Here is an 8,726-nt window from a genome sequence, read left to right on the forward strand (position 1 = left end):
TCCTCTCCTCTCCTCTCCTCTCCTCTCCTCTCCCTTTTTTTCCCTTCGGTAATAATTGTATGAAGGTTGGTGATTTAGAATTGTTCTGACTACTATTCATATTACAAAATTAAAGCAGACTTCCTCACAGCACATTCTTTATTTTAAATGTTCCCTTCCCTTTACCATAGTTCTTTAGATCTAAGAGAGATGAGCTGTAATTAAAATGAAATATTGTGTTATTTATTTGGCAATTTATAACGGCAGAAACACGGTAACTATTCTCAGCGTCACCTGAAATTTCTTTCATAGTTGCGGGCTCTGAGCAAACCCATGTACTTTGCCATTTTCAACCTGGGTGTAGGATGGAAGAAAGGAGACACAGGCCAAGAGAGGTAGAAGACTGTGCCCGGGTGACCAGCCACTCAGAGATGAGACCCTGGGAGTGAAATAGTGGATTATTGAAACATAGACAATTTTGCTGATGGTATCAGTGAATCTTATTTGGAACTTCTGCTTCCTATGTCCAAGTCAGCTAATGTCCGATCCATGCAAGTTCACTCCTCTTCAGATCAAGTTGTTTCTTAGAAGAGCTTCCATTTTTAAATGGGAAGACAGCTGTCTTTTTAAAAAAACATTAAAATATTAATTTGTTTTCAAGCATTTACACTGCTTGTTTATCATCTGCATTTCTCATAGCTAGGGAAGAACTCTGTTTTAGCTTTTTTACAGATTCTCAACATGTTGTTATTTTCCCAGCACTCTTTTGCCAGTGGGCTGGGAAGAGAACACTGTATGGAACCATTTGTATTTTAAAATAAATGAATGTTTCTCTTGGAAAAATAAACTGTGGAGAAATACTTTACTTTGATTGTTTTTAGAATCTCTAGAAACGTGTCCTCAAAAAATTCAATTTGCAGGCTAAGTGACTCAGCAGAACTCATTTCAACTCAGATTAGAAAATAGTGCTAGAATTAAATTTTGACAATCACTACTAAAAATCATAGAAATGTTGGCCAGTAGATCAAATTCATTGCTAAATTTATGAACACATTCTGAGCAACAGTCAAAGGAATCATCCCAGAAATTTCCAGTAAGGAAGGGAAAAATTACTTGTAATAATTTTAAGGTGTATTTTCCTACAAGATCAGATATTTTTACTTCTTGCACTGAATTTTCATGTAAGAAACCATAACTGGTGGCATGCAGAACTGTCAGGTAACTTGTATTTTCAAATCACACCATCACAGAATCACAGAATTATAGGAGTTGGAAGGGGCCTCTGGAGATCGAGTGCAACCCTCCTGCAGGTTCCCTACAGTAGGTTGCACAGGAAAGCTTCCAGGCTGGTTCTGAATCTCCACAACTTCTTTGAGCAGCTTGTTCCAGTGCTCTGTTACCTTCACAGTAAAGAAGATATTCCTCATGTTCAGATAGAACTTCTTGTGTTCCTGTTTGTGCTCATTACGCCTTGCCCTGTCACTGCACACCACTGAACAGAGCCTGGCCCCATCCAGTTTACAGTCTCCATATAGAAGATAGGATCCCCTCTCGGTGTTCTCCAGTCTTCTCTTCTTACAGTCAGTAACATATACACAGACAAGGCAAGTCCTCACATTCTACCCACAAGCAATGGGCAGAATTCCTTTTTATCCGAGGAAAAAAACCTCAGCACCTGCAAAATGAGTATTATATGTTACAATGCAAACTGAGGATGGGATTTAAGAAAAATGAGTATAGCCTCTTAAAAAAAAAAAAGAAAAACACACTGGCTTTGCTGTCTCCTAACACACCACAAGCACATTTTGCCTTCTGATAACAGGTTAGAGAGTTTTGGGATGATGGCATCAGTAAAATTTGTAGTCCTATAAAGGAATCAGAAAAGGACATAATTTAATTTCAGAAGCACATAACAGGTTGAGATTTCTCACTGCTGACAAATCACCATCGCTATTCTAATCACAATGACATCAGCACAACCCCGTATATAAATACTTCAAAAAAGGGGGATTATAGGAAGGAGGGGAATCAACTTTTTACTTGGGTAGATAGTGATAGGACAAGGGGGAATGGTTTTAAGCTCAAGGAGGGAAGGTTTAGATTGGATGTCAGGGGGAAGTTCTTCACAGAGAGAGTGGTGAGGTACTGGAACAGTCTGCCCAGAAAGGCTGTGGATGCTCCGTCCTTGGAGGTGTTCAAGGCCAGGCTGGATGGGGCCCTGGGCAACCTGGTCTAGTACCAGATCTGGAGGATGGCAGCCCTGCCTATGGCAGGGGCATTGGAACTTGATGATCCTTGAGGTCCCTTCCAACCCAAGTCATTCTACGACTGTACAACAGTTATTCACACAGGCCTGAGGGTAGCCCTAGCCTATGAAGTGTCTGTGTTTAATTATACTAAGGTGGAGGCCTGGGTTAATTTGGTTGACACAAACAAATTTTTGTTTCAACTCAGCAGGCTTGTGAGAACATGTGAGAACTGTGGATGGCAGCAGAAGCACTCATGTATGGATCATGGCTGTCTGGCGATGGGATTCTGGAAGGTGGCCCTTTCTCCCAGGGTTTCCATCCTGCCTGTTTCCCTAACAACTGTGAGCAAGTGCAGCATGGGAGAGGACTCTGCAGCTGATAACAATCTAAAAGCATTGCTTGCCATGCTTCGAGCATCTGCATACCAGCCAGCCAGGTGGGATTGCTGATGGTGCTTGGACAGCAGGACTTGTGTCACAGAGGAGCCATCCAGACCTGCTGAGGATGTCATGCTGAAGCCAATGACGGTCAGTGCCTAGCCAAAACCAGGTCCTCCCTTGTTTGTGCCTGGACTGAAGTTAAATCAATGAGCTTCTGTGATTGTAAAAAGGATGAATATTAATAGGAATTTTAAGCTTAATTAATGTTTATAAACATCAATTTAAGAGAAAAATCCTCCATCTTCCTATCTAAAACTCACTTGTCAAATATCAGGCTGCTAGTGTCAAGCATGTGCCACCTTTCTTCTTTTACTGTGCAGCATGAAAACCTCCTGTGCCTTCACGGATGGTGACACATTTTTCTGACATCAGGTACTGCCTGCTGTTTGGGTATCTCAGGGGAAGGAGCAGCCCTGATGCTGGACTGCATATGGCATGGATGACCTGGCACACCTTGGGATGTGTCCGTCATGGAACACTCTTGTGTTTTTCCCAAAATAAATTAGCTACTTCCTATGCAGAGTGCTCGCTTTCCCATTGCAGCGCTTATGTGCTCCAGTTAACTGAGAGGTTGCTGACCACTGGCACAACTGCCTTGCCATCCAGCCAGGAGGCACAGTAGAGCCTCAAGTCCTTACTGTGGTACAGTGGCAGAGGGAAGTCATCTGCTCCATCACTGGCTCTTACTGGAACACTGGAGAATCTAGTCAGCTGTCTCTCTGTGCAATTCACTCCAGAAACAGCTTTCAGGTGTCAGTAGCGTGCATCAGAGGTGAAGGCAGCACTGCTTCATGCACTCCTTGCCCCTTGGACGGACACTTGGCACATACCTCTGTCATATAAGCCATGCAGAAGCTCTCAACGGAAGTCATTTGCATGGGGCATTATTTAGGGGTTGCAGCTGACCAGAGACTATGTCAGTAATAGTTACCAGAGAATTTTGTTGCATCCTAGGCCATCTAGCACATCATTTCCCAAAGGAAGGATTAATGTATCTGTTTTATTCTTTGTATTTGCCTCTAAGGGCTACCTAGCCCAGTGGCACCACTTCCCAAATGCTAGGAAATATTTTTTACTTTTTTTCTGAGTTTTTCCTGCTGTAACTTAAGATTCCAACTTCTTGCACTCCCGCCTTTCTTACTCCTCTTTGCAGCAGCCTTTTACTTGTTCAGAGGCTGTTTTCATGGTATTCTTCTCTCTTTAGACTGAGTAACTCCAACTTGCTCTTGTTTTCTTCACATATAATGTTTTCCAGACTATTGCTTATTTTGGGTTCCGCCCAATTGATCCATGCTTTTCTTGAAGGAGTACAGCTCTCAGCTGAGGCTGTTGCAGGGCGGAGTTAAGAAGGACAGCTTCACGTGTTCCGTAGGCAAGACTCTGCTACTTGCCTTATGATGATTTTTTCCTCTTTCACAACAACATTAGAGCACAATCTGGTTAGAGACATGACAATTCTAGGTGCCTTCTGCAGAACAGCTCCCCAGCCAGCTGCTCCTCACCCTGTACTTGCATAGCTAGCTATTCCTGCCTGAGGGTGGGATCCTTGACAGAGGAAATCATGGCCCAGTTTACTTGCCAAAGCAAAGCTGGATGAACGCTACACTTATCTAGAGTGGGTTGTTTCATAGATGTGTTTAAGTTTGCACTCTGGGAATGATTCAAAGGCTTAGCTGGGTTTGGCTTGTGTGTCTAATTTATCTTTTTTATCTGTGCTCTAGCAAGAAGTATCCTGAGTGGTGTTTTTGAGAGGACAAGTTTGCTATAAGTAATGTTGAGATTGCGTAGATTTTATCAGTGGGATCAAGGAAAATAAAAATATCTGTTGAATGATAGATTGCTGCTCCTTCTGAGTAGGCACAGGAACATGACCAAGATCCCTTTCCATAGCACGCTCCAGTTGTTACTACTTCTGGATCTGGTGACAAAAGAGAGACAGAAAAATTATTTTGGGGAGGTTTCATTGCAATGTCTTCATACAACATTTGTATGTTTTGCATTTAATAAGAAAACTGATTGCCTCAGAAGAACAGAATGCATGCTGGTATAAGAGTTACCACAGAAGAAAAGTGGAAAATATAAGAATGAAATGGCTTTACTGTTTTTTTCCCCCCTTTTTCTTGCCTGTAGCTTCCCTGTTTTATCAGTAAGGGGAAAAAATGGTATCAGTAGCTTACATTGGTACATTTTTTTTGTCATGGCTTTGATAACACAGGAACAGGACAATGGGACACTCTGACCTTTGACTGAGAGCAGGATTGTCATAAAAGCATGAAAAAACAACATTCATATGAAATATTGTCTCAGACTGCCAGAGTAGAGACAGATTTCCAAACCTCTCTTTTCCCTCTGGACCAAAGCCCATTGCGCAGAGTATCAAACGCAATGTGGAAGGCTCCAATGGTTCCTGTGGTCTAGAGGAAAGAAGTCCATGTTGACGCAGGCCATAAGGAAGCACATGGTGTAAAGTCATCCTCAGCTTCATTGTTCATTAGTCATTTGTAACTAGTGACAGGACGAGGGGGAATGGCTTCAAGTTGCGCCAGGGGAGATTTAGGCTGGACATTAGGAAATACTACTTTTCTGAAAGAGTGGTCAGGCGCTGGAATGGGCTGCCCAGGGAGGTGGTGGAGTCACTGTCCCTGGAGGTGTTCAAGAAACGTTTAGATATAGCGCTGAGAGACATGGTTTAGTGGGGTTATTGGTGGTAGGTGGATGGTTGGACTAGGTGATCTTGTAGGTCTTTTCCAACCTAGCTAATTCTATGATTCTATGATTCATCTCAGGGTGGTCAAAGAGTGTTCAGATTGTTTGGGGAGAGGGATCTGGTGCCTATCACGTGCCAGTCCTCCTTACTTGGAGTGGTAGAAAGGGATAGCTTTCTTGCTATCAGGATTTCTCTCTCCAGCAGTCTCATCCCTTGACAGCTGCAATAGACTTACCACTCACTCTCCAAGCAGTGAGCATGTTTTTCTGCACAAAGTCCTTTTCTTCACAGTGGGGGTAGGGAGACAATGGACGTTATATCCTTTGTGTTCTTCCTTTTTTGTTCTATGAGTTGTGCTAAATTTGAAGTTATTTCCCACATGAGTAATACCTGGGTAAGTTATGGCTTACATAGGCTCAACACTTGAAATGAAAAACAGATTGCTTTGCAGATTTGAATTATCCTCCAATATTTCATGATATGTATTACATCTTCATCGGCTACTGCTGTTATATATTTCATAGTTATGATTGCCACAGTCTCAGACTTCTCATTATCTTCAAGTGCTATCCAGCTATAAATGCCAAAGCACTCCAGCAGCCAGTGTGTCCTGTTCCAGACTTGTAGTTCTGTGTTCTGTGGATATTCAGCACTTAACGGCACTGAATAAAACTGAATTGCCATAATGCTATCTCAGAAGCCCCATCTAGACTATTGACAGTGAAAGTTTCATTTAATTCCTTGATTCAACAGCCATTTCTAGATGTTTCCTGAACAATGCAATAAACACAAAATGCAGTGATCAAATTGAATATTTAAAAGTCAATCAGGCTTGAAATTTACTTTTATTTAATTGGTTTGCTACATTCACACACAACAGAATGACATTTAGAAAAACTCAGCCATCCTATATAATTTCACGTTTACTAAAATCACAAGATGGCCTTTTTTAAAAATTTCTTTTAATCTCATTTTCATGCTTTAGCTAATTGCCTATCCCCTCTGCCACAGGTTTAACACAGTCTTTTGGAATCCATCTATTTTCTAGATACACAGTGCTATCAAAGCAACCTCATGTTATTTAGGTTCCAGTTTAAGGAAAATCATATATACATGTATGGATCAAATTCTTCGTATTTTGAGGGTGGGACAAAGTGTCAGTAATTCTTACATATAAGTGTTGAGTAAGGAATTACACACAAGAGAGTATTAAGTTCCATTGGTCCTATAGAAAGCCAAGGGCTGATACTTCATATTCTTTAATTCTCTTCATAGTTTCCTTGTTAATTAACTATATACATACACTGAGACATGCATCAGACCCATTTATACTTCTCTGTTAAACTGGTGGGTAGTATTATTGTAAATTTCCAAGATTCTTTTCTGAAATAGGAATTGTGCTGCAATGCAAGTCAATATGCAGCTTTGTGCAGATAATAGGTGCACTGCTTGTTAACTCAACTAAAAAAGAATCATAAATGAATAAATAAATATTAGAAGGGTTTTAAAAAAACACAACAGATGGCAGAGATCATACGGAGTAAGTTAACAAAGAAACTTCTCTTGACTATAAGAAAGAAACCACAGCAATACAAAAGTTTAAAAATAAATGTAGTATTAAATGACATATATGAACTCTCATAAAACCAAATTCCGGAGGACCTTCTCTGATGGAAACCTGAAATCCCTGGAAGATGCTGTGGAACCTAACACTACAGGGGTCTTACCTACAAGGCACACTGCAGCGGCATAACAGAGCAGTTCTGGATGAGCATCTCTTGGGACAGTGCAGAGATTTGTACCATGGACACACTGCTTTGCTTTTCGTATCACAGTCAATCCACAGCTACCAGAGTGGTCTGTGCAATACCACCATGGTCTGCACAGCCATGGCCAAGTTCCAGAAGGATGAGCACTGTGGCATGTTTTAATGAAGAGCAATGAACCCCTACAAGGAATAAGACTATGCGTAGTTAAATTAGTTAAATCTTAAAAAAAAAATAATCAGAAGGTATATCAAGAAGACAAGAGATGGTGTTCTTTTGCAACTGCTATGTTTTTTTTTGGAAAAGACGTTGATAGGAGAAAGATAATGCCACAATCCCTACTGGAAAAGGCTGAGCCAGGGGTTTCTTCTTCCCTGTAACAACTAAGGTCAGACATTTTCATAAACAAGATACTGCACAGCAGTTTGGATTCTGTATGTCATTTGTTCTATCCATTAAAACATTACCAGTCTGTGTGATATCTTGCATGATATCACTTTAATTTGAGGCAAGAGCCCACCTCAGTGAGTAGATATTTTTCATTTCCAGCAGGAGAATCTGAAAATCTGGCAGCATAGAATTATTCTATTTTTGTTTGAGCATCAGTTTTCTTGATTCCTCTTTCCTTCTTACTAACAGCCAAACAAAAGAGATGCACTCCTGCTGAAAACATACCTACATCATAAACCTTGTTGATCACAAATATTACTTTTTGGCATATAACTTCAGAGCAGGTATTTAGCTTGTCCTTAAACATACTATGAGATATAATCTCAGCTTGGTATGTGAAGCTTTATACATTTGACTCTCAATACAATGCGATGAAAATAGAGCCTTGTATTTTTGCAAGCTCCGTAAGAAGTTGCATAATACTTTGTACAATATGAAGACTGACTGTAACTGTTTCTTTAAGAAATAACTTACAGATAGCAAAGGGGCTGCATAAGAATACAACTAAGCTAGTTAGAAATTATCAGAGTGTATATAATGTTTATAAAATCTGTTTAATATTTGCACTCGGAACTTTAAAATTCACTTTAGGATTGACTAAGTTGCTTGTCTACCGTGTGATGTCCACAACACAAAGTAATTCCAATTCCTGTGTGTCAATCTGGGCAGCAGTTCAGGTTTTTATTCTTGTCTTCAGTTTCTGCAAAGTGTATGCTTTCATTTTTCTAAAGTTGAGAATTTTTAAACCTGATTGCTCAACAGCCCTCAGAATGGGAAGAAAGTGTTGTTTGACAGTCAGCAGGCAGTCAGGAGCAATACTTTCTGGAGAAGTGTGAACAAATTCATTTGTCTCAGAAGAGCATTGGCTCTGACATCTAATGATGACAACTTAAATATCACCCTTAACTGTTCCAGGCAAAGTAATTTCAGTAGAAACACCTAGCTTTGTCCTTAATCCAGAGTTGATGGATACAATAAAGATTAGAGATGGCAAATACCTGTTGTGTCATCCTTTGCACTTACTGAAAAACCAGACTAGATGGGTGGTTTTCTAATGCATTTACATTCCAAACGTTGCCACATCTAGTCTTATGCAAAGCCTTCTCTTCCACAGGCTCTTCCACCTCTTCCCCTC

This window comes from Numida meleagris, chromosome 2 (genome assembly GCF_002078875.1).
Source record: "Numida meleagris isolate 19003 breed g44 Domestic line chromosome 2, NumMel1.0, whole genome shotgun sequence".
NCBI lineage: Eukaryota > Metazoa > Chordata > Aves > Galliformes > Numididae > Numida > Numida meleagris.